Source organism: Mus caroli, unplaced genomic scaffold (genome assembly GCF_978045245.1).
Source record: "Mus caroli unplaced genomic scaffold, Mus_caroli_1 scaffold_3, whole genome shotgun sequence".
In the NCBI taxonomy this organism is placed as follows: Eukaryota; Metazoa; Chordata; class Mammalia; order Rodentia; family Muridae; genus Mus; species Mus caroli.
The window spans coordinates 64,858,224-64,884,950 of NW_028227258.1; the positions used below are offsets into that span (position 1 = coordinate 64,858,224).

Genomic DNA, 26,727 nt, shown 5'->3' on the forward strand with positions numbered 1-26,727 from the left:
ACTCAATGTCTGGCTCTGGGTCTCTGCATCTGTTTCAGTCTGCTGCTGTGTGGAACCTCTCAGAGGACAGTTATGCTAGGCTGACTGCCAGCATAACAGAGGATCATTAATAGTGTCAGGGATTGGTGCTTGTCCATGGGATGGGTCTCAAGTTGGGTTGGTTATTGCTTAGCCATTGCCTCCATCTCTGGCAACAACATTCTTAACAGCCAAGCCATATCTCTCTCCAGTCTCCTGCTGTCTCTTTTCTAGGTGAATTTCGCTGCCCTTCTGGATCCCTGGAGACATGGAAGAATCAAGGTGCAATGAAGAATTCACCTAAGAGGCAGGAGAATTTCATTTAAACACAGTTGTGGGGAATCATAGGTAGGAACAGCAAACGGTAAAGCAGTTTTGAAACCGGTTAATGTTAATAAGCCTACAGAGGGAAATGAAATGCTAATTGACAGCAGGAGGGCAGGTCCAGAATCCCGGTGTTTTCTTGAGAACCTGAGCTGTCTGTGGTGTTAGAGTGAGGAGTGATATGTACATAAAGGATGCTTAGGGCTGCGGTGTCCGTGCGCGCTTTGGAAACGCGGGGAAATTCACGGTGTAGGAGAGAGCGCAGGTCCCGGGGTGGGGCGGAGCAGAGGAACAACGTAAAAGCCTGTGTCTGGTTAGGCTCTCGAGCACGCATTGTAAAGTGGCGGAGCTTTCAGAGCGCGGGGCTAAAGAGGCTAAAGGTAAAAAAAAAAAAAAAAAAAAAAAAAAAAGCATAAGTACCGGGCGGGAAAACACTGTTATAGGGTGGGGGTGGGGGTGGGGATCTTCTAGGAAGAGACTCATTTATTGCATCTGGGATGTGCTGATTCCTGCAACTTCCACAAAAGAAAGGAAGTCGGTTCCCTGACTTTGTATTATTTAGAACTGCGTTCGCACTTTTCCCTTATAATTTGTTACCAAAAGATGATCAAGAGGGAAATCACTGGTAAGAGTTTGTAAGGGTTTTGTTTATCTCCCCTGCCTCTGTTTGGGACACTGCAAGGACTCACCTGGAGCAAAGATCTGAAGACAATTCTTGTGTGGTTGTTGGGAGTCACACCTGGATTCTTCGAAGAGCTCTCATTCTGAGCCGTCTCTTTTGCTCCTTATTGGAGAATTTTTTGATGAAACCTAGTCTTAGCAGAAGCCTCAAATTAAGTAAACAGTGGTTTTCCCACAAAAGGAATTTACGCTGGTGAGTCGTTGGAAATCTGACTTCTAACTTCTTACTCAAATGCTGCAGTGCAGCGATACTGAGAAACCTCAGGCAGGATCCCTAGGGGTGAAAACCGTTTTTTGATTGGTTGTTTTTTTTTAGACAGGGTCTCACTATTTATACAGCAGGACTAGAGAACGCTATATAAATTAGGTTGACCTCCTCCTTATGTAAGTTAGGCTGACCAGGAATTCACAAAGATCCTCCTGCCTGACTGCGGAATGCCCCAACAAACCAGAAAGTCACTCCCTTGTATCTTCCAGCCAGAAGTCACCACATAACTCAGTTACAGTCTAAAGCAGCCAGGCAGGAACTTTCGGCTGTCATTCCTCCCTGAACACCTTCTGCCTGCCCATCATATCTTTTTCTGGCCTAGAATATTGGTGTGAAGCTATCTCTTGCCATGAGAATAAAATCCCCAAGGGAAGGTGTCTGAATGGAAACAAAACCTTGCAAATAACTGAGCAGCTGTAGTAGCAGTATTTGATATTCTTAAGTTTGTGTCTGGATGCCTTGATACATAAGACAGTACTTTCCTGCTTGTGCCACCGCTAATCAAGTAGTTGTTAACATTTCTTACCAAAAAGAGCCCGAAAAGATGGACTTGGGTCCTGGTCCCAAGAGTACACTGAAGGCAGAGAGGGGGCCAAAACAGAGAGATACTGCATTGGCCGGGAATCGAACCCGGGTCACCCGCGTGGGAGGCGAGAATTCTACCATTGAACCACCAATGCACTCGTGGGTGTAGTTTGTGACAACACTTTAGGAAAAGGTAAGAGAGCCACGCCTCTACTGAAAAGTAATCCGGTAAATCCGTGAACCGGTATTCGGGATTTTCCAGGACTGAGAAGTAAATGACCTCCTACGCTAGGCTGTGAAAGGGCCAAGTCCTCTCACCTGACTCAGTCTGATCAGATTTGCTGCTAAAGAAGTTTCCGAGCCTGGCCTGCATAATTCATTCTACGTCTCCTGGCCACGACCGGGGAGTTTCAGCCTATTAGAAGGAAAATGCTAGTTTCAGTTCAAACTCGTTGTTCTGAAGAGCTTTCCTTGTGCTTTACCAGTGCCCAAAGCACCCTCAATTCAGAAGTAGTCAAAACCACATAGGTCCTGGGGACAAGTGCACAACAACACCCCATCTGTGTGACACAGATGGCACAACCCTTCTCTGAGGGGCTGCACATCCCATTCCCTCTAGTTTGGACAGGAAGAAGCGAGAGGTGGGAAGAAAAGCCCGCCATTGTTCCCCAGGTTTGGGAGTTGTTTAATTTGCAGGGCAGGTGGTCTCCTAAAGCACTACAGCTGCTCTTCTGGGATGTTACATAGCAACGACTGGGAAAAGTAGCTAGTAAACTAACTGAGTACCATCTCTGTGGAAAACCCAGCCATCCTTAAAACCACCCAGGAGATGATGGACAAGAGCAAGAGAAGAGGCCTAAATCTGCTCACATGCTCAACGCCCCCCCTTACCCCCCCCCGCCCCCGCCCTCCACCGCTGCCATCCCAGCTCTAGAATCCTTACTGATGCTTAAACCTGACCACTGGGAGGATAGAGAAGGAAAGAGAAATGAGAATGGTGGTTGTGTATGTGGAGTGGGTGGTGACTAACCTGTTACCTGCACAGTGCTGGCAGATGGAGATCAACGCTTTCTCTGTCCTTTCACCCAGGCTCATTTGTCAGCCACACACAGACATGAAAAATAATTGAAGAAAATCATCGTGTTTAATTTTATTCTATCAACTAGGATTTACTTAAAATACTGGAACAGTGGAATGAGAACTGTGAGGCCATGCCACACTTGGCTGGCAATGCCCAGGCAAATAGGAAAAGGAGGAGGAGGCAGGGGGACGAGGAGGAGGAAGAAGGGGGGGAGGAGGAAGAGGAGAAACATGAAGAGGAGGAGAGGGGGAAAGAGGAGAGGAGAAGGAGGTAGAGTAGGAAGAAGTAAAAGACAAAATTGTGACACATTAAGAACAGATCTGTCCAGGCCGTGGTGATGCATGCCTTTAATCCCAACACTTGGGAGGCAGAGGTGGGCAGATCTCTGAGCTCGAGGCCAGCCTGGTCTACAAAGTGAGTTCCAGGACAGCCAGGACTCAGAAAACAAACAAACAAACAAACAAACAAAAAAGATCTGTTCCCACAATTCCATTAACCTAAGCTCCACAGGAGACAGACTAATACAGCCCCTGGATTTTTTGGTTTGTTTGTTTTTGTTTTTGTTTTGTTGTTTTGTGTACTTGACTCAGACAGGAAAGCCAATCACAGTTCTTGTGTTTGCCAGGCCTGTGCCAACTGGTCTCCTTTCTCACTTTGTCCTGCCCCAATGGTGCAGTGATGTGACAATTGTACCAAAAGCAAAAAGGTCGGCGGCTGAGGCTAGAACCTGAACAGAGGCTGCTGGGTTTCCACTGTGCGATCACAGGCCACAGAGAGGGCAGTGTCCAGAGAGACATTTCTCTCTCTCTCTCTCTCTCTCTCTCTCTCTCTCTCTCTCTCTCTCTCTCTCTCTCTCTCTCCTCTCTGCCCTCCCTCGACAGGGTACCACAGTGTACTTCTGGCTATCTTTGAACTCATTATGTAGTCTAGGATAGCCTTAAATTCACAGAGGTCTACCTGCCTCTGCCTCCCAAATGCTGGGATTAAAGGCACACCCCACCACACAAGTTCTTTTCTTCTATCTGAATAACAGTATGTGATTAATAACTTCAATACTTCAATAACAATTCACATCCATGGATTTGGTCCTAGATATTTTGCTAGGACCAAATCACATCCATGGATTAGGTCCTAGATATTTTGCTAGGACCAAAACCAAACAAACAACATTACACCCTACTGCATTGGTGGGGAATGGAACCCTGTTCTTCTGCATGGGAGGTGAGACTTCTACCACTGAGCCACCAATACAGTTATGACAGTTATGATGGCACATTGAGAAAACATGAAAGTCCATCCATCTCATTTTACTGAATGACACACAGCAATGTACCTCAGTATCTGCACAGGACACCTTTGTATTTCTCAGTACTGAGGAGGAAATATTCTCCTACCTGCTACTCTGTGAAAGGCCCAAGTCCTCTTACCCCTCAATCTGGGCCAGGTTTGTATCTCAAGGAGTTTCCGGACATGGTCTACAGAATTCCTTCTACTGCCTGTCATGACCTTGAAGTTTCCATCCATTAGAAGAAAAACGCCAATGCCACTTCAAACTCCTGGTTCTGAAAAGTCTCCCGTGAAGTTCACCAGACCAGAGAAAGAATACCATCAAAGTCCTACTTGGAGAACCCATGAGTCTGTCCATTTTACAGGAATGTGGGTGAGGGGAGACAGCTCTTGAAAGCTAGAGTCCTGGAGTTCACTCCCTTTAGAACTTTTGTGTCCAGTGGAGTCCCCACTCCACCCCACCCAGGAATGTTTCCACCAGAAGGAAATTGCTACATCACTCAAAGTGCAGTTCAGGGACTGGGGAGATGGTTCAGTGACTAAGAACACTGACTGTTCTACCAGAGGTCCTGAGTTCAAAATCCCAGCAACCACATGGTGGTTTGATGGCATCCATTGCCCTTTTCTGGTGTTCCTGAAGACAGCTACAGTGTACTCATATAAAAATAAATAATTTTTTTCAAAGTGCAGTCGGGGCACAGTGTACTGGTGCACAGATATTAATGCCGTGTTTTGTTGTTGTTGTTTTGTTTTGTTTTGTTTTGAGACAGGGTTTTTCTGTATAGTTCTGGCTGTCCTGGAACTCACTTTGTAGACCAGGCTGGCCTTGAACTCAGAGATCCTCCTGCCTCTGCCTCCCAAGTGCTTGGATTAAAGGTGTGCTTCACCATGCCTGGCATAATGCTGCATTTTTAAAAACAAACTTTTAGGCACTTCAAAGCCTTCCAATAACTGCAGTTGTTTCCTGCAAATCCTATTCACTCAGTTCCAAGGAGGACTTGCCATAGACCTCTTAGGTTTCTGCTATGCTGCTCGTTAAAGGGGAAGGAAGTCTTGTTAGTTCCAGTGATTTCCTCTCTCCTTGCCTCTCCTCCCGTCTTTACAAAGCCTGCTTTCCTCCTAGCAGTTGAGGGAAATAATCTAAGACTGGAGTTTGCTGAGTTTGCTTCCCCACTGTGAGAGGGATGCTGTGATGGTTTGTATATGCTCAACCCAGGGAGTGGCGCTATTAGAAGGTGTGGCCCTGTTGGAGTAGGTGTGTCACTGTGGGTGTGGGCTTTAAGACTTTCATCCTAACTTTCTGGAAGCCAGTATTCTGCTAGCAGCCTTCAGACAAAGATGTAGAACTCTCAGCTCCTCCTGTCCCATGCCTGCTTGGATGCTGCGACGTTCCCCCCTTTATGATAATGGACTAAACCTCTGAAGCCAGCTCCAATTAAATGTTGTCCTTATAAGAGTTGCCTTGGTCACGGTGTCTGTTTACATCAGGAAACCCTAAGACAGATAAAAATCGGGAGGTAGCAGTGGGAGAACCTTCAGTTCGAGTTACCTCCAGCACTCCTCTAGAAATACCCAGTGCTCCTCCAGAAATACTCAGTGCTCCTCCAGAAGTACCCAGTGCTCCTCCAGAAGTACCCAGTGCTCCTCTTCTGCAGGTTAACAGGTGCCCAGGTGACAGAACCAAAGAGTTCCTCCTGATGCCCACATTTAACTTGGTCTCACCCAAAGCTCTGCTGCAGGGCAGGGTTGACCAGAGCTGCAGTGAAACCAAACAGAAACTGTCAAGGAAAGGGAAAGGACTCTAGTTCTACACCTGAACCCAGGGAAGACTCGGGAGTCATTGTGTTGTCGGGGACCATGTTGGCTCTCTCCCCTGGTTTTCTGATTTACCAAAAGCAGAATAAGGATGGAGGAGGAGAATCGTGGACTACTACTTTCTCGTTTTATTAAACGTTTTAATTGTACAACAGAGAGAAACAAAATGATTGTGAGAGCAAGTCTCCTGTGTATAGCACCCTTTTCACCCACAGATACAAGTAACTGCTGGGAAGCTCTAAGTCAGAAAACTGTACAAGAGTTCCAGGCCTCTGTCCACCAGGGAATTACAATGCATGGTAGTACCCTCTGAAAACGTTTTAAAGGTCTGTCTGTACTTGAGTTCCAAACATTTTCTCTTTGGTTGTAACTAAGCAAAAATATGTTGCTAATTTGGTGTAGAGCCAGCTCTCCATTTGATACGTTTTTAGGTATCACTCTTATTTGTTGTTGTTGTTTGTTTGAGACAGGGTTTCTCTGTGTAGCCCTGGCTGTCCTGGAACTCACTTTGTAGACCAGGCTGACCTTGAACTCAGAAATCCATCTGCCTCTGCTTCCTAAGTGCTGGGATTAAAGGCGTGAGCCATCACCACCCGGTTTAGGTAACACTCTTGTTATTTTGAGGCATAAAGTGTGCCTCGTGTGTGGTGTTCAGGGAATGATGATGTTTTCCTGTTAGTATGATATAGACTTTTGGATAGCTTGCTTTTTGTTTAAAATGGACTCCTATGTAGGCCAAGCTGGCCCCATTTCACCTGAGCTCTGCCTGCCTCAGAGTGCTAAGAGTAATGGTGTAGACCACCCACCGTTCCCCGGTGGTTCCCCGGTGATTTCTTAGCACATGGGATACAGAGCAAAATGGCTTCATTTAAAGTTTTGTGCGTTTTTCCAGCTACCTGTTAATGTTGCCAGTCTTTAATACAGTTCCTCGTGCTGTGATAAAAAATTATCTTCATTATTTCATAACTGTAATCTTGCTAGCTATGAATCATAATGTAAATATGCGTTTTCTGATGGCCTTTAGGCGACCACTCTGAAAATCCTTTGACGACCCTCCAAAAGGATTCGCGACCCACGGTTTGAGTGTTCTAAAGGCTACATCAGTGTGTTACAGATTCTTTACCATCTGTCTGATACAGGTGGATACTTACGGGTTTTGGATAATTCAATGTTTTTTTCTCTGGGCCTTCAGCATTCCAGATCTCCTGCAAACAAAAAAGTTCAACAAGCCAACCCTTCAAAAGAGAAGAGGGTGTCATCTCTGGATCAGGGAGTCTGCGTTTTTTCTATGCAAATGAGGTACAGGAAAAGGCGACCAAGAGTGACATTTCCTCCTCCCAGGTAGCAGGTGACAGGTGCGCTGGTTGGCTGGGGATCCGTAGAAGGGTAGAGAACAGAGACATCATCCTTGATATCTCAGGCGTTTCTGAGACATATGCAGATGAGGGGAGTGAAGTCCTCAATTCATTGGGAAACTCAAGGGATTTTGCACGTGACGTGGGACAGAGCGGCGGTGAGGGGGTGCCGGGGGGGGGTGGGTTCTGGGGTTGGTTCATTTTTGTGGCCTAACTCCCAACATCCCAGAAACTCAACCCTGACCCCTCCCAACACGCGGTTCCAGTTTCTCAGTCCCAAGAGTCGCCTGCCCTCTACTGGTCACCACCGCCACTCACCTGCCCACTGAGGTAGCGTCCCCAAGGTCCCCAACTACCCCAGGGACCCGCAGGCCGGTAAGCAGGTGAGTGGAGCCGCTGCACCCGCAGCATTCCCTGAGGCTTCTTCATCTCTCCAGTGCACGCCGAGCACCTGGAGAGATGAAGAGAGAAAGAAAGATTACACCACGTGGCTTCCAAAGAAAAAATGTCGGGGAGGGCTGTTAGTCCCACGAGGATTCCAGAATGTGAAAAGCAGACCTGGTTTTGTTGTTGTTTTTGTTTGACTTTGTTTTGTTTTGTTTTGTTTTGTTTTAGGAGTGCTTCCTGCATTCCTGAGCCGTTAGAATCTGGCAAAGGTCCTCCCTTGAGAACTCCATGTGCACTAAAACCAAACCGAATTCCCCGCCTCTCAGGGAAAAGTGGCCTCGTCCTTGGGTCTCCTCAAGTGGCTGTGTGAACTACAAAAGCCTCGTCTGTTTATCCTGACCAGTAATGCACAGACTCTGGCAAGAGGACCACAAACACAAGTCCAGCCTAGACTACAGTCACCTTGTGCAATTTAGTAACAAACCATCACAAATGAAAGATTACAAAGGGTTGCAGACAGCTCAGCAGAAGACTGCTCACAGCCTAGTGGAGGACGATGTAGTGAACCTAGGAACCGGACCACTCCATGGGGAGAAAGCACGGTTTATTGGTCAGTTTTAAAATTACATGGCAATCTCTCTGGTGCAGAGAGAACAGAAAAGGTGGAGAAGGCCTTGCTAGTTTTAATGGGAACAGACAGCTGCAGCAGAGAAGTGTGCAAACCAAAACGGCCTGGGGACTGGTGTGGAACTTGGATGTTACAGGTGTGCGTTAATGGGGCCCTAAGAGCCTGGGAAGTAGTGTGGGGACTATGGTGAGTGTCGTGGGTCTATAATACGGAACTAAATGCCCGGTTGTTGGAGGTAGTTGGCTGTAAATGCAGATAATGGATTTACTGGCTTTCTGACAAAAACCGATAACAGATTCTATCCCAAGTACTGAGAGAAATAGCAGAAAGAGGGCAGAATTTGCTATCTCAGGGTAATACCGTGCTTAGCAGGGGACTTGGTGAACATCAAGAGGGATGTGAGAACACTGGGGACAGAGACAGCCACATCTACTGACATGAAATTTCAACCTTGGGATTTGAAACCAGGGTAGCATGGCTCCTGAAACATGCCCCAAATCATTTTGTCACTATACCACTATGAAGAAAGTCAACTGTGTATTTTTTTTAAAACCAGAAGAGAGATCATGTGATAGGTGGAAGACTGACACAATGTCCCCATGATCTGCTGCCTGCTGCAGCTGTCTAACCACTGCCTGCAGTCATCTTAACACAGAGCAAAACTCTTCTTATTCCTTTCGTGGTGCTGTATGCCTTCAGTCCAGTCTTGGAGAGGAAGAGGCAGGTGAGTGGACCACCGTGAGTTCTAGGAGAGCTTAATTTTCCTAAATAGAATTCTAGGCCAGGCTCAGCTACTTAGTGAGCGAGCTCCCATCTCAAAAAAAAAAAAAAAAAAAAAAAACTACAGAAATAAAAGTAAACATTTTTATTACATTTTCATTTATTTATCTTCATTGTGTGTGTCTGCAAGTATCCCAGATATCCAACTCTACCACCATTACTTTCTACTCTGGGTTGTTTTTTTTTTTTTTTTTTTACCCTCTTATACTTTACTCTGACTTGGGCCACATCCCTTCCAAAGCCTGTTCTTAAGTAGCAGGTCGTCAACATTTTGAATTACAAAATTGGTAAAAAGAACAAGAGATGGTCCAGGGGCTAAGAGGCACTTATGCCAAGCCAGCTCACAAAGTGCCTGTTTAACACCAGCACTGGGAGAATCTGACCTCCGGCCTCTAAGAACATCCACACAGACACAAGAGAATTAAAAATAAATCTGAGAAAAATTTAGAAACGATCCCTTTAGCCTTCCAGCACTTGAAAGTACCTTTCTAATCCGAGCAGTGGTGGTGCACGCCTTTAATCCCAGCATTTGGGAGACACAGGCAGGTAGATTTCTGAGTTCGAGGCCAGCCTGGTCTACAGAGTGAGTTCCAGGACAGCCAGGGCTACACAGAGGTTACAATGTATATTAAAGCTAATCGTCATCTTTGGCCAAAGTGTACGCATTTATCGAGTGCATTGAAACCAATCAGGAAAGGCATACACCTCACGTTGAGAAACGACCTTTATTAACAGACAGCTAGCCCGAGGAAAGTACTTTTCCAAAGAACGCACAAAGAGGGGTCGGCTGGATTGTGAAGAAGGAAGCTGAGGCCAGTTACCCCGCAGATTGAGCCTTAGTTGGAGGGAGAATCTGGATCCTGAGGGGGCCTTGAGCCGGTCGAACAATTCGGGATTGTGGGAGAGCCAGCCTCAAGCGGAGGAGCTGGAGAGGCAGCTGTCATGGACAGGACATGGACGGGAACACGGCGTCTAAGAAACCCCGGAGCCAGAGGGAACAGGCTTCCTTTGATCGTTTTTTTGTTTTTTCTTTCTTCCTTTTTTTTTTTTGCATGGACGAAATTTCTGCCCCAGACCCCAAGATCTGTTGTGTGCTCTGAGTTGGGGGGAGAGGGCCTGTCCCTTCATTTGTCTCAGGGGACAAACAGTAGGTGCAGGTTGGAGGCCCCTGGCCTGATTTGAGGGGGGGTTTCAGTGTAGCCTCTAGGAACGGACCTTTACGACCGGTTAGAAATCGATAGAAGGGGGGACGAGTTGAGCTCACAGTCGGGAGACCGAGACGGAAGGACCGCAAAGAACAATATCTAACGCTGAAAGTGAATTACATACCCCTTCTTTTCTTTTTGTTTTTTACTTTTTTAAAGATTTATTTTTATCATATGTAAGCACACTGCAGACACTGCAGAAAAAGGCGCCAGATCTCGTTACGGATGGTTGTGAGCCACCATGTGGTTGCTGGGATTTGAACCTCGGACCTTTGGAAGAGCAGTTGGGTGCTCTTACCCACTGAGCCATCTCACCAGCCCCTACTCCTTATTTTCAAATCTTAAACTGAGCAGAGCAAAGGTAGTCTTATCTGGAACAAAATGCGTCCATCTGCTATGTGGAGAAGACGAGTAGAACAGAGTCCAATCTAACTTTAAGTACAGTAATAACCAGGGGAGAGCGCGAACGCAGTCCCCCACTACCACAAATTATGCAGTCGAGTTTCCCGCATTTGGGGAAATCGCAGGGGTCAGCACACCCTAAAGTGCAATGGGTGAGCCTCGCCCTGGGAAAACCACCTTCATGATCATGGTATCTCCCCTGCCAGGTAAGTATGCTTTCCCAGCGCCCGGCCCCGGCTCACACCCGCCGCCCCTCCACTCTTAACACACGGTCACTTCGCCCCGTCCGATCTCGGGCCTACCCCGACGTACACGCCATTCTTGCGCTCCGCTGACACCCGGGGTCCCGCGCTCCCTCCCTCGCCGCGGGAGAAACCACTCGCATTTCTGCACGGAGCGCGGACCCGGCAGACCCTGCGCGCTTCATCTGCATACACCACGCCCATACCCGTGACATCAAGGATGACGCCTGGTCATCTACCTTTCTACCCCTTCATGGCCGCCTTCATAGTCTTTCTTTATATTCTACTATTGTAAATTCCAAACATTTTCACCTGATCCTTATTTTCCCCTTTGGGAGGAGGGGGTAACCGTGTAGCTCGCGGAGGCTGGCCTGGATCTGATGCAGGAGAAACTTGGAGTAGAATAGTACTAATAGGACTGGAGAGTTGGTTCAGTGGTTAAAAGCACCTGACTAGATTGCAAAAGACTCGACTCCCAGCATCCACATGGAGGGTTACCACTTTCTTTAGCACTAGCACGTGTGGTGCAGACACACATGAAGGAAAACACTCATGCACACAGGGTAATAATAATAATTTTTTTTAAAAAAAAAGGATGAGAGAGAGAGTGAGTTGCAGGATTGGAGAGATGGCTCAGCACCGACTGATCTTCCAGAGGTCCTGAACCCACGTGGTGGCTCACAATCATATAATATAATGGTGTGCCTGAAGAGAGCTACACTTTCTTCAGACACTCGAGGAGGAGGAGGAGGAGGAGGAGGAGTGTGATGTCCCCGGGTTCGCGACCTTGGCGGCCCCTTTGTACCCCCTCACAAAAGAAAAGCTCCCGTTCAGCTGGACTGAGGAACATCAGCAGGCTTTTGAAAAAATAAAGACTGCCCTGCTCACTGCCCCTGCCGTGGTCTTGCCTGACCTGACTAAACCATTTACTCTGTATATAGATGAACGGACCGGAGTGGCTAGTGGAGTATTGACCCAAGCACTAGGGCCATGGAAAAGGCCTGTGGCCTACCTGTCAAAGAAACTGGATCCGGTGGCCAGCGAGTGGCCTTCTTGCCTGAAGGCCATTGCACCTGTGGCCTTGCTCGTCAAAGATGCAGATAAACTTACTTTGGGACAGCATGTTACTATAGCTGCCCCTCATGCCCTTGAGAGCGTAGTCCGCCAGTCCCCTGACCATTGGATGACCAACGCTTGGATGACCCACTACCAGAGCTTGTTGTTGACTGAAAGAATCACCTTCGCCCCACCGGCCATCCTCAACCCGGCCACTCTGCTCCCAGAAGGAGAGGCCTCCACTCCAATACACCGCTGTGCTGACATCTTGGCAGAAGAGACCGGAGTCAGAAGGGACTTGACCGACCAACCGTGGCCGGGAGCTCCCAAATGGTATATGGACGGAAGCAGTTTTCTGGTGGAGGGATAAAGGAGACCAGGAGCAGCAGTGGTGGATGGAACACGGGTGGTCTGGGCCAGCGGTTTGCCGGAAGGAACTTCTGCTCAAAAGGTGGAACTCATAGCACTAACACAAGCGCTCCGGATGGCAGAAGGCAAGCCCATCAACATTTACACTGACAGTCGCTATGCTTTTGCCACTGCACACATCCACGGGGCCATATACAGGCAAAGGGGCTTGCTCACTTCAGCAGGAAAGGACAATAAAAACCTGCTTTGCCTCCTGATCAGCCATCTGATTTCCCCTTGAGATTGAGTCCCCCCCCCCTTTCTGGTGCCCAAGACAGTGGACGATGGCCACCTTTTTTAGTAGATGTGCGGCCTCTAAAAGGGCCAGTATTTCTTCCTTGTTTTTAATGTCCAGCCGAGGATCCTAGTTTCAACTACCCCTTTAAGGATTGTGATAAGATTAAAGATATGACAGAGGCGGGAAAAGCCCAAATGTTTAGTCATCATGGACTGGCAAAAACTAAAGATGGGCGGATTATTCTACCCTCCAAAGGACAGGACTATGTGAGGCGTATTCACTAACTAACCCATCTTGGAAGTGATAAACTCAAGGCCTTAATTAAAGGATCTAAGTATTATGTGTTAAGGTTAAATTCAGTAGCTGAAGAGGTAGTGAAGTCATGCAAAGCTTGCACCCTGACCAATGCCACTTGTCCTTTCAAGGAGCCTGGAAAGAGGCTAAGAGGAGATAGGCCAGGGGTCTATTGGGAAGTGGACTTCACTGGAATTAAACCAGGAAAGTATGGTAACAAGTATCTCCTAGTTTTCATAGACACCTTCTCAGGATGGGTAGAAGCTTTTCCTACCAAATCAGAAACTGCTCAGATAGTGGCCAAGAAGATCCTTGAAGAAATCCTGCCTTGGTTTGGGATCCCCAAGGTAATTGGCTCAGACAACGGGCCTACATTTGTTGCCCAGGTAAGTCAGGAATTGGCCACACAACTGGGGACTAATTGGAAATTACATTGTGCTTACAGGCCCCAGAGCTCAGAACAGGTAGAAAGAATGAATAGGACCCTAAAAGAGACCCTTACTAAATTAGCCATTGAGACCGGCGGTTGGGACTGGGTGACTCTTCTTCCCTTTGCGCTTCTCAGGGTCCAAAACACTCCTGGACATTTCAGCCTCACTCCCTATGAGATTCTGTATGGGGGACCGCCCCCCTTAACTGAGTCAGGTGGGATATTGGATCCCAACACTGACCTTTCCTCACCCCCTCTGCTCTGTTTACCCACTTAAAGGCCTTAGAAGTTGTCGGAACACAGATCTGGAACCAGATCAAAGAAGCCTACACACCGGGGACCACAGCAGTGCCTCATGGGTTCCAGGTCGGAGACTTGGTCTTGGTCAGACGACATCGCGCTAGCACGCTTGAGCCCCGGTGGAAAGGACCTTATCTGGTGCTGTTGACTACCCCCATGGCAGTGAAGGTAGACAGAATTGCCGCCTGGATACATGCCTCCCATGTAAAAAAAAAGCACCAAACCAAGATGAGGGTGACTGGACGGTGGCAGCCACTGACAATCCTCTTAAGCTGCGCTTTCGCCGTAGCCCCAACCTTGGGTAGTAATCCTCATGCTCCCATGACCCTGACATGGGAAGTCATCTCTCAAGCCAGAGATACCGTATGGAGTACTTCAAAGGTAGCCACCCCTTATACATGGTGGCCCCCTCTGTTCCCTGAAATCTGTGCCTTGATGGCTGGATTAGACGCTTGGGACATCCCTGAAGAGTCACATGAAACGGTGCCCCAGGGCGAGGTAATCTACCAGAAGCAGTCATATAACCAGGGGATAAGTTCCCAGGGGCAGTACATTGATATACCAGGCTGTAGTAGTGAGTCTAAACAAAGGGGGCGCCGTCAGGAGCCCTTTTATGTCTGTCCCTGCCACGCTCTCCAGTCGAGTCAGTTTGACAAGCGGAGGCTTGGAAGCTGACCACGAGGAAAAGAGTTTCACGGAAACTCCCTCCTGGAGTCTGGCATCCCCCCCAACCCATAAAATTAATTTTCAACTCCTGCGTTAGTCTAGTGTATGGATCCACATGCTCTCTATTTAGTATTGCCTTATTATAAGTGCCTTTTAAGATTGAATTCTGACATAGCTAAAGCCTCTCCCAGTGTTCCAAGATCCCAGATTACAGCAAGGAGTTTAACCTATTCAGTAACTAATTAAGCACTACAATAAAACAGAGCCATTAACTCAATTGGTCTGCAGAAAGAGCCTGGGAATCTCACTGAGATAGAAATCTTTAGTACAGGTTACATTCCATGCCAAGAGCAAGTTGATATACTCTCCTGATATATGGGGATTCTCCAGACAAGATAAGATTTAACAAGGCCTAGGAATTTAGGGGTCTGTGATACTACATTATTCTTGAGGCCTGTCAAGAGTTAAAACCCCCTGGTGCTATTAACACTAAAGTGTGAGATTCTTGCCTGGCATTAGGCTGATCCTAGGCAGGGCTGTTAATCTCTATTGTAAACATTTATCTAGTTCCTGCAAATTCCTTTCTTTTGTATCTGGTAAATTTCAGTGTACCTTGTCTTATTGTGATTTGTAGCTCCTGATAATTCGCTGTAATATAAAATAGTCTAATGCTCGACCAGAGATTACATTCAGATTCTACACAACCTCTCCTGTGTGTGTCTATTTGTCAATTAATCCTACTCTTTGTCCATCTGCTCGAGAGACTCGTTCCACGCAGACACAGGGACCCAGAGGGTCTGCAGCATGTCGGTGCGGGGGAGTAGAGGGCTTCTTCTGTAGTCAGTAGGGATGTGAAACCACTGGTACCACTTATTGGCACCCTTCCTCTAGCTGGGATCTTATTGTAGTGTCCAGACGAAATAAGGGCCATGATTCTTTAAACATCACTTTTACTCAGAAAGGAAAAGAGGCAAAGGAAGATTGGATAAAGGGGAGGCAGTGAGGCCTAAGATTTTATGACAGGGACGGACCCTGGATTCACTTTTAAGCTTCGGCTGAAGATTAAAAGTCCTCCAGCCCAGTCAGTGGGGCCTAACCCCGTCTTAGTTAAAAGGCCTCAGAGACCCCCTCCAAGACCTACCCTCCCTGGGCTTACTTTAGGTAGCCCTTCTGACACTCCTTCCCTTGATCTAGCCCCAACCACTCCCTCGTCCCCAGACACCGAGAATTGCCTGTTTAGCCTGGTACAGGGGGCATTCCTGGTCCTCAACCGTACTAATCCCAACATTACTCAGTCTTGCTGGCTGTGCTATGCCTCTAGTCCCCCCTATTATGAGGGAATCGCCCAATCAGGACCTATAATAAGACTGCAGACCCTTGGGGGGAAAACAGAAAACTGACTCTGGCAGCTGTCTCAGGGAGCGGACTTTGCTTGGGTCAAGTGCCACATGGCAGACGGCACCTCTGTAATCAGACCCAACATATCCAGTTTTCCAACAGTGGTCAGTACCTAGTGCCCCCCTTAGACACAGTGTGAGCTTGCAACACTGGTTTCACTCCCTGCATATCTACTTCTGTTTTTAATACTTCTAAAGATTACTGTATTCTAGTTCAGCTTGTCCCTAGACTCCTGTACCATGATGACAGCTCTTTTGTTGATGAATTCGACCATCGGGTCTGCCATAAGCGAGAGCCCATTACCATGACCTTGGTGGTCCTCCTGAGTCTAGGGGTGGCGGCTGGGGTTAGCACAGGTACAACCGCCTTAATTCAGACCCCTGGATACTTTGATAAATTGCAAACTGCCATGGACACTGATCTGAGGGCCATAGAGCAGTCCATAACTAAACTAGAAGAATCCTTGAACTCCCTGTCAGAGGTAGTACTGCAAAATAGGAGAGGGCTAGACCTCCTTTTCCTCAAAGAAGGAGGACTTTGTGCATCCCTAAAGGAAGAGTGTTGCTTCTAGGTAGACCATTCTGGAGTAATTAACGATTCTATGTCTAAACTCAGGGACCGGTTAGACAAGCGCAGAAGAGAAAGAGAAGATAGACAGAGCTGTCTTGAAAATTGGTTTAATAAGTCTCCTTGGTTTACCTCCCTTGTTTCTACCATTGCCGGTCCCCTAATCATTCTGTTGCTTTTGCTCACTTTTGGACCTTGCATTCTTAATAAGTTAGTGGCTTTTGTAAAAGACAGGGTTAGTGCTGTACAGGAAATGGTGCTCCGACAACAGTACCTGACTTTGCTGAAAGAAGAAGAGGGGTCACTCTAAGATTAGAGCTACTCACGAGAAAAGTGGGGAGATGAAGAGTAAAAAAATAAAACAATGACTGCCCTGAGAACACGGGCCCCAGCCCCCGGCCAGATGGCCTAATTCCCCGTAACTTTTGGGAAAAACAACCACAAAACGTTTCAATGTCCCAGTACCTTGAAGTAAATATCTGCCCCTAGACTTCCCCTATTTCCTCTCCGATCCTCCTCCTAGGTTCTGGTTTTTGCCTTTATAAGCCTGCTGGAAAATAGGGTTGGGGTCAGACTCCTCTACCCCTGCGTGGTGTATGGGTCTCGACCTCAGCATGCTGGTTTGTGTGCCATTAAAACCTCCTGTGTTTGCAGCAAGCTTGACTGTTGTGGCTTTCTGGGCTCTTGATCCCTGATACTTGAGTGAGGGTCTCCCTTGGGGGTCCTACATCTGCACCACACATGCTAGTGATAAAGAAAGTGGTAACCCTCCATGTGGATGCTGGGAATCGAGTCTTTTGCAATCGAGTCAGTGCTCTTAACCACTGGACCAACTCTCCAGTCCTATTAGTACTATTCTACTCCAAGTTTCTCCTGCATCAGATCCAGGCCAGCCTCCGCGAGCTACACGGTTACCCCCTCCTCCCAAAGGGGAAAATAAGGATCAGGTGAAAATGTTTGGAATTTACAATAGTAGAATATAAAGAAAGACTATGAAGGCGGCCATGAAGGGGTAGAAAGGTAGATGACCAGGCGTCATCCTTGATGTCACGGGTATGGGCGTGGTGTATGCAGATGAAGCGCGCAGGGTCTGCCGGGTCCGCGCTCCGTGCAGAAATGCGAGTGGTTTCTCCCGCGGCGAGGGAGGGAGCGCGGGACCCCGGGTGTCAGCGGAGCGCAAGAATGGCGTGTACGTCGGGGTAGGCCCGAGATCGGACGGGGCGAAGTGACCGTGTGTTAAGAGTGGAGGGGCGGCGGGTGTGAGCCGGGGCCGGGCGCTGGGAAAGCATACTTACCTGGCAGGGGAGATACCATGATCATGAAGGTGGTTTTCCCAGGGCGAGGCTCACCCATTGCACTTTAGGGTGTGCTGACCCCTGCGATTTCCCCAAATGCGGGAAACTCGACTGCATAATTTGTGGTAGTGGGGGACTGCGTTCGCGCTCTCCCCTGGTTATTACTGTACTTAAAGTTAGATTGGACTCTGTTCTACTCGTCTTCTCCACATAGCAGATGGACGCATTTTGTTCCAGATAAGACTACCTTTGCTCTGCTCAGTTTAAGATTTGAAAATAAGGAGTAGGGGCTGGTGAGATGGCTCAGTGGGTAAGAGCACCCAACTGCTCTTCCAAAGGTCCGAGGTTCAAATCCCAGCAACCACATGGTGGCTCACAACCATCCGTAACGAGATCTGGCGCCTTTTTCTGCAGTGTCTGCAGTGTGCTTACATATAATAAAAATAAATCTTTAAAAAAATAAAAAACAAAAAGAAAAGAAGGGGTATGTAGTTCACTTTCAGCGTTAGATATTGTTCTTTGCGGTCCTTCCGTCTCGGTCTCCCGACTGTGAGCTCAACTCGTCCCCCCTTCTATCGATTTCTAACCGGTCGTAAAGGTCCGTTCCTAGAGGCTACACTGAAACCCCCCCTCAAATCAGGCCAGGGGCCTCCAACCTGCACCTACTGTTTGTCCCCTGAGACAAATGAAGGGACAGGCCCTCTCCCCCCAACTCAGAGCACACAACAGATCTTGGGGTCTGGGGCAGAAATTTCGTCCATGCAAAAAAAAAAAAAAAAAGGAAGAAAGAAAAAACAAAAAAAACGATCAAAGGAAGCCTGTTCCCTCTGGCTCCGGGGTTTCTTAGACGCCGTGTTCCCGTCCATGTCCTGTCCATGACAGCTGCCTCTCCAGCTCCTCCGCTTGAGGCTGGCTCTCCCACAATCCCGAATTGTTCGACCGGCTCAAGGCCCCCTCAGGATCCAGATTCTCCCTCCAACTAAGGCTCAATCTGCGGGGTAACTGGCCTCAGCTTCCTTCTTCACAATCCAGCCGACCCCGCTTTGTGCGTTCTTTGGAAAAGTACTTTCCTCGGGCTAGCTGTCTGTTAATAAAGGTCGTTTCTCAACGTGAGGTGTATGCCTTTCCTGATTGGTTTCAATGCACTCGATAAATGCGTACACTTTGGCCAAAGATGACGATTAGCTTTAATATACATTGTAACCTCTGTGTAGCCCTGGCTGTCCTGGAACTCACTCTGTAGACCAGGCTGGCCTCGAACTCAGAAATCTACCTGCCTGTGTCTCCCAAATGCTGGGATTAAAGGCGTGCACCACCACTGCCCGGATTAGAAAGGTACTTTCAAGTGCTGGAAGGCTAAAGGGATCGTTTCTAAATTTTTCTCAGATTTATTTTTAATTCTCTTGTGTCTGTGTGGATGTTCTTAGAGGCCGGAGGTCAGATTCTCCCAGTGCTGGTGTTAAACAGGCACTTTGTGAGCTGGCTTGGCATAAGTGCCTCTTAGCCCCCCGGACCATCTCTTGTTCTTTTTACCAATTTTGTAATTCAAAATGTTGACGACCTGCTACTTAAGAACAGGCTTTGGAAGGGATGTGGCCCAAGTCAGAGTAAAGTATAAGAGGGTAAAAAAAAAAAAAAAAAAAAAAAAAAAAAAAACAACCCAGAGTAGAAAGTAATGGTGGTAGAGTTGGATATCTGGGATATTTGCAGACACACACAATGAAGATAAATAAATGAAAATGTAATAAAAATGTTTACTTTTATTTCTGTAGTTTTTTTTTTTTTTTTTTTGAGATGGGAGCTCGCTCACTAAGTAGCTGAGCCTGGCCTAGAATTCTATCTAGGAAAATTAAGCTCTCCTAGAACTCACGGTGGTCCACTCACCTGCCTCTTCCTCTCCAAGACTGGACTGAAGGCATACAGCACCACGAAAGGAATAAGAAGAGTTTTGCTCTGTGTTAAGATGACTGCAGGCAGTGGTTAGACAGCTGCAGCAGGCAGCAGATCATGGGGACATTGTGTCAGTCTTCCGCCTATCACATGATCTCTCTTCTGGTTTTAAAAAAATACACAGTTGACTTTCTTCATAGTGGTATAGTGACAAAATGATTTGGGGCATGTTTCAGGAGCCATGCTACCCTGGTTTCAAATCCCAAGGTTGAAATTTCATGTCAGTAGATGTGGCTGTCTCTGTCCCCAGTGTTCTCACATCCCTCTTGATGTTCACCAAGTCCCCTGCTAAGCACGGTATTACCCTGAGATAGCAAATTCTGCCCTCTTTCTGCTATTTCTCTCAGTACTTGGGATAGAATCTATGTTATCGGTTTTTGTCAGAAAGCCAGTAAATCCATTATCTGCATTTATAGCCAACTACCTCCAACAACCGGGCATTTAGTTCCGTATTATAGACCCACGACACTCACCATAGTCCCCACACTACTTCCCAGGCTCTTAGGGCCCCATTAACGCACACCTGTAACATCCAAGTTCCACACCAGTCCCCAGGCTGTTTTGGCTTGCACACTTCTCTGCTGCAGCTGTCTGTTCCCATTAAAACTAGCAAGGCCTTCTCCACCTTTCCTGTTCTCTCTGCGCCAGAGAGATTGCCATGTAATTTTAAAACTGAAGAATAAACCGTGCTTTCTCCCCATGGAGTGGTCCGGTTCTTAGGTTCACTCATCGTCCTCCATTAGGCTGTGAGCAGTCTTCTGCTGAGCTGTCTGCAACCCTTTGTAATCTTTCATTTGTGATGGTTTGTTACTAAATTGCACAAGGTGACTGTAGTCCAGGCTGGACAGACTCATGGGTTCTCCAAGTAGGACTTTGATGGTATTCTTTCTCTGGTCTGGTGAACTTCACGGGAGACTTTTCAGAACCAGGAGTTTGAAGTGGCATTGGCGTTTTTCTTCTAATGGATGAAACTTCAAGGTCATGACAGGCAGTAGAAGGAATTCTGTAGACCATGTCCTGAAACTCCTTGAGATACAAACCTGGCCCAGATTTAGGGGTAAGAGGACTTGGGCCTTTCACAGAGTAGCAGGTAGGAGAATATTTCCTCCTCAGTACTGAGAAATACAAAGGTGTCCTGTGGAGATACTGAGGTACATTGTTGTGTGTCATTCAGTAAAATGAGATGGATGGACTTTCATGTTTTCTCAAAGTGCCATCATAACTGTCATAACTGTATTGGTGGCTCAGTGGTAGAAGTCTCACCTCCCATGCAGAAGAACAGGGTTCCATTCCCCACCAATGCAGTAGGGTGTAATGTTGTTTGTTTGGTTTTGGTCCTAGCAAAATATCTCAGACCAAATCCATGGATGTGAATTGTTATTGAAGTATTGAAGTTATTAATCATATACTGTTATTCAGATAGAAGAAAAGAACTTGTGTGGTGGGGTGTGCCTTTAATCCCAGCATTTGGGAGGCAGAGGCAGGTAGACCTCTGTGAATTTAAGGCTATCCTAGACTACATAATGAGTTCAAAGATAGCCAGAACTACACTGTGGTACACTGTCGAGGGAGGGCAGAGGGGGAGGAGAGAGAGAGAGAGAGAGAGAGAGAGAGAGAGAGAGAGAGAGAGAGAGAGAGAGAGAGAGAGAGTGATTTCCGGCCTGCGTGGAAACCCAGCAGCCTCTGTTCAGGTTCTAGCCTCAGCCGCCGACCTTTTTGCTTTTGGTACAATTGTCACATCACTGCACCATTGGGGCAGGACAAAGTGAGAAAGGAGACCAGTAGGCACAGGGCTGGCAAACACAAGAACTGTGATTGGTTTTCCTGTCTGAGTCATGTACACAAAACAACAAAACAAAAACAAAAACAAACAAACCAAAAAATCCAGGGGCTGTATTAGTCTGTCTCCTGTGGAGCTTAGGTTAATGAAAATGTGGGAACAGATCTTTTTTGTTTGTTTGTTTGTTTGTTTTCCCGAGTCCTGGCCGTCCTGGAACTCACTTTGTAGACCAGGCTGGCCTCGAACTTGGACATGCCTCCCAAGTGTTGGGATTAAAGGCATGCACCACCACGGCCTGGCCAGATCTGTTCTTAATGTGTCACAATTTTGTCTTTCTCTTCTTCCTCCTTGTATTAGTTAGGGTTTTACTGCTGTGAACAGACACTATGACCAAGGCAAGTCTTATAAAAAAAACAACATTTAATTGGGGCTGATTTACAGGTTCAGAGGTTCAGTCCATTATCATCAAGGTGGGAGCATGGCAGTATCCAGGCAGGCATGGTGCAGGAGGAGCTGAGAGTTCTATGTCTTTATCCAAAGGCTGCTAGTGGAAGACTGACTTCCAGGCAACTAGGGTGAGGATCTTATACCCACACCCACAGTGACACACCCATTCCAACCAGGCCAAACCTATTCCAACAAGGCTACACCTCCAGATGGTGCCACTCCCTTGTCCAAGGATATACAAACCATCACATTCCACTCCCTGGTCCCCATAGACTTGTTCAAAAACATGAGTCTATGGGGGCCATACTTAAACATAGCATAATGCAAAATGCATTTAGTGCAACTTTCAAAGTCCTCATAGTCTATAGCAGTTGCAACAATGTTAAAAGTCCAAAGTTCAAGGTCTCTTCTGAGATTCATTCAACTTAATTAACTATAATCCCCAAAGCAAGGCAGGACACCAGCTGGGCAAACTCCAAACTCTGCATCTCCATGGCTGATGTCAAAGTGGTCTTCAGATCTCCACTCCTTTTTCATCTTTTTTGACTGCAACAAACTGCTTCCTCCTGGGCTGGTTCCACTCCCTGTTAGCAGCTTTCCTCAGCATGTATCCCATGGCTCTGGCATCTTTAACATCTTTGAGTCTCCAAGGCAATTTCAATGTTACAGCTTCTTCTTTCAGTGTCTGGGATTCCATTTGATCTTTTGGACTCCTGCTAAGGACTGGCATCACTTCTCCATCTCTGTCCTCTGTAGCACTCTGTGCTCAGGTTGATCCACTCCATTACGGCCTCTGTTCTTGGTGATCATCCCATGGTACTGACATCTCCAATACACTGGGGTGTTCCACTCCAACTAGGCTTCACCAAAATACCACAAAACCAGTCCTTATGCCACATTCTGAAATTCTTCTCCTTTGAAATCTCTTGGGCCAGGTCAACACAGTTCAAATTACTCCCAGCAACAAAGTCTTCCATATTCCTACAAGGATGACCCATTAAGCCCCATTTAAAGCATTCCACTGCTTTCCAAATCCAAAGTCCCAAAATCCACATTCTTTCAAATAAAATCATGGTCAGGCCTATCACAGCAATACCTCTTCCCTCCTCCTCCTTCACTTCTTTCTCCTCTCCTCTTTCCCCCTCTCCTCCTCTTCATGTTTCTCCTCTTCCTCCTCCTCCTCCCCCTTCCTCCTCCTCCTTTTCCTATTTGCTTGGGCATTGCCAGCCAGTGTGGCATGGCCTCACAGTACTCAACCCACTGTTCCAGTATTTTAAGTAAATCCTAGTTGATAGAATAAAATTAAACACGACGACTTTCTTCAATTATTTTTCATGACTATGTGTGGCTGACAAATGAGCCTGGGTGAAAAGGACAGAGAAAGCGTTGATCTCCATCTGCCCGCACTGTGCAGGTAACAGGTTAGTCACCACCCACTCCACATACACAACCACCATTCTCACTTCTCTTTCCTTCTCTATCCTCCCAGTGGTCAGGTTTAAGCATCAGTAAGGTTTCTAGAGGGGGGATGGCGACGGTGGGGGGCGGGGGCGAAGGCGGGGGCGGGGGGGGGGGAGGCGTTGAGCATGTGAGCAGATTTAGGCCTCTTCTCTTGCTCTTGTCCGTCATCTCCTGGGTGGTTTTAAGGATGGCTGGGTTTTCCACACAGATGGTGTACTGGTTATTTTTGTGTCAACTTGACACAGCTGGAGTTATCACAGAGAAAGGAGCTTCAGTTGAGGAAATGCCTCAGTGAGATCCAACTGTAAGTCATTTTCTCAATTAGTGATCAAGGGGGAAAGGCCCCTTGTGGGTGGGACCATCCCTGGGCTGGTAGTCTTGGGTTCTATAAGAGAGTAGGCTGAGCAAGCCAGGGGAGGCAAGCCAGTAAAGAACATCCCTCCATGGCCTCTGCATCAGCTCCTGCTTTCTGACCTGCTTGAGTTCCAGTCCTGACTTCCTTTGGTGATGAACAGCAGTATGGAAGTGTAAGCCGAATAAACCCTTTCCTCCCCAACTTGCTTCTTGGTCATGATGTTTGTGCAGGAATAGAAACCCTGACTAAGACAGATGGTAACTCAGTTAGTTTACTAGCTACTTTTCCCAGCCGTTGCTATGCAACATCCCAGAAGAGCAGCTGTAGTGCTTTAGGAGACCACCTGCCCTGCAAATTAAACAACTCCCAAACCTGGGGAACAATGGCCGGCTTTTCTTCCCACCTCTCCCTTCTTCCTGTCCAAACTAGAGGGAATGGGATGTGCAGCCCTTCAGAGAAGGGTTGTGCCATCTGTGTCACACAGATGGGGTGTTGTTGTGCACTTGTCCCCAGGACCTATGTAGTTTTGACTACTTCTGAATTGAGCGTGCTTTGGGCACTGGTAAAGCACAAGGAAGGCTGTTCAGAACAACGAGTTTGAACTGAAACTAGCATTTTCCTTCTAATAGGCTGAAACTCCCCGGTCATGGCCAGGAGACATAGAAGGAATTCTGCAGGCCATGCTCGGAAACTTCTTTAGCAGCAAATCTGATCAGACTGAGTCAGGTGAGAGGACTTGGCCCTTTCACAGCCTAGCGTAGGAGGTCATTTACTTCTCAGTCCTGGAAAATCCCGAATACCGGTTCACAGATTTACCGGATTACATTTCAGTAGAGGCGTGGCTCTCTTACCTTTTCCTAAAGTGTTGTCACAAACTACACCCACGAGTGCATTGGTGGTTCAATGGTAGAATTCTCGCCTCCCACGCGGGTGACCCGGGTTCGATTCCCGGCCAATGCAGTATCTCTCTGTTTTGCCCCCTCTCTCTGCCTTCAGTGTACTCTTGGGACCAGGACCCAAGTCCATCTTTTCGGGCTCTTTTTGGTTAGAAATGTTAGCAACTAATGATTAGCCGTGGCACAAGCAGGAAAGTACTGTCTTATGTATCAAGGTATCCAGACACAAACTTAAGAATGTCGAATACTGCTACTACAGCTGCTCAGTTATTTGCAAGGTTCTGTTTCCATTCAGACACCTTCCCTTGGGGATTTTATTCTCATGGCAAGAGATAGCTTCACACCAATATTCTAGGCCAGGAAAAGATATGATGGGCAGGCAGAAGGTGTTCAGGGAGGAATGACAGCCGAAAGTTCCTGCCTGGCTGCTTTAGACTGTAACTGAGTTATGTGGTGACTTCTGGCTGGAAGATACAAGGGAGTGACTTTCTGGTTTGTTGGGGCATTCCGCAGTCAGGCAGGAGGATCTTTGTGAATTCCTGGTCAGCCTAACTTACATAAGGAGGAGGTCAACCTAATTTATATAGCGTTCTCTAGTCCTGCTGTATAAATAGTGAGACCCTGTCTAAAAAAAAAACAACCAATCAAAAAACGGTTTTCACCCCTAGGGATCCTGCCTGAGGTTTCTCAGTATCGCTGCACTGCAGCATTTGAGTAAGAAGTTAGAAGTCAGGTTTCCAACGACTCACCAGCGTAAATTCCTTTTGTGAGAAGACCACTGTTTACTTAATTTGAGGCTTCTGCTAAGACTAGGTTTCATCAAAAAATTCTCCAATAAGGAGCAAAAGAGACGGCTCAGAATGAGAGCTCTTCGAAGAATCCAGCTGTGACTCCCAACAACCACACAAGAACTGTCTTCAGATCTTTGCTCCCGGTGAGTCTGCGCAGTGTCCCAAACACAGGCAGGGGAGATAAACAAAACCCTTACAAATTCTTACCAGTGATTTCCCTCTTGATCATCTTTTGGTAACAAATTATAAGGAAAAAGTGCGAACGCAGCTCTAAATAATACAAAGTCAGGGAACCGACTTCCTCGCTTTTGTGGAAGTTGCAGGAATCAGCACATCCCAGATGCAATCAATGAGTCTCTTCCTAGAAGATCCCCACCCCCACCCCACCCTATAACAGTGTTTTCCCGCCGGGTACTTATGCTTTTTTTTTTTTTTTTAACTTTAGCTTCTTTAGCCCCGCGCTCTGAAAGCTCCGCCACTTTACAATGCATGCTCGAGAGCCTAACCAGACACAGGCTTTTACGTTGTTCCTCTGCTCCGCCCCACCCCGGGACCTGCGCTCTCTCCTACACCTTGAATTTCCCCGCGTTTCCAAAGCGCGCACGGACACCGCAGCCCTAAGCATCCTTTATGTACATAGATCACTCCTCACTCTAACACCACAGACAGCTCAGGTTCTCAAGAAAACACCGGGATTCTGGACCTGCCCTCCTGCTGTCAATTAGCATTTCATTTCCCTCTGTAGGCTTATTAACATTAACCGGTTTCAAAACTGCTTTACCGTTTGCTGTTCCTACCTATGATTCCCCACAACTGTGTTTAAATGAAATTCTCCTGTCTCTTAGGTGAATTCTTCATTGCACCTTGATTCTTCCATGTCTCCAGGGATCCAGAAGGGCAGCGAAATTCACCTAGAAAAGAGACAGCAGGAGACTGGAGAGAGATATGGCTTGGCTGTTAAGAATGTTGTTGCCAGAGATGGAGGCAATGGCTAAGCAATAACCAACCCAACTTGAGACCCATCCCATGGACAAGCACCAATCCCTGACACTATTAATGATCCTCTGTTATGCTGGCAGTCAGCCTAGCATAACTGTCCTCTGAGAGGTTCCACACAGCAGCAGACTGAAACAGATGCAGAGACCCAGAGCCAGACATTGAGTGGAGCTCGGAGTCTTATGGAAGAGTTGGGGGAAGGATTGAGGCCCACAAAGTGAATAGTAACTCCACATGGAGACCACAGTCAACTAACCTGTACTCTTGGCTCTCCGAGACTGAACCACCAACCAAAGAGAGTACACGGGCTGGACTGAATCGTCCCCACAACCCCCACATATGTAGCAAAGTCTCCATGTGGATCCCCCAACAACTGGAGTGGGGGCTATCCCTAAATCTGT

General features: G+C 47.3%; 4 non-coding genes across 4 annotated transcripts; 2 read left to right on the forward strand and 2 right to left on the reverse strand.

The window, feature by feature from the left end:
* Positions 1–1,900: 1,900 nt before the first annotated feature.
* On the reverse strand, positions 1,901–1,971 carry Trnag-ccc (transfer RNA glycine (anticodon CCC)). Its single transcript has one exon. It is a non-coding gene; the product is annotated as a tRNA-Gly (tRNA).
* An 8,834-nt stretch (positions 1,972–10,805) lies between these two features.
* Positions 10,806–10,970, reverse strand: LOC115030323 (U1 spliceosomal RNA). The gene has a single exon (XR_003835904.1). It is a non-coding gene; the product is annotated as a U1 spliceosomal RNA (small nuclear RNA).
* Positions 10,971–17,642: 6,672 nt separating this feature from the next.
* On the forward strand, positions 17,643–17,807 carry LOC147005509 (U1 spliceosomal RNA). The gene has a single exon (XR_015046804.1). It is a non-coding gene; the product is annotated as a U1 spliceosomal RNA (small nuclear RNA).
* A 6,725-nt stretch (positions 17,808–24,532) lies between these two features.
* Trnag-ccc (transfer RNA glycine (anticodon CCC)) lies at positions 24,533–24,603 on the forward strand. The gene has a single exon. It is a non-coding gene; the product is annotated as a tRNA-Gly (tRNA).
* Positions 24,604–26,727: the final 2,124 nt, after the last annotated feature.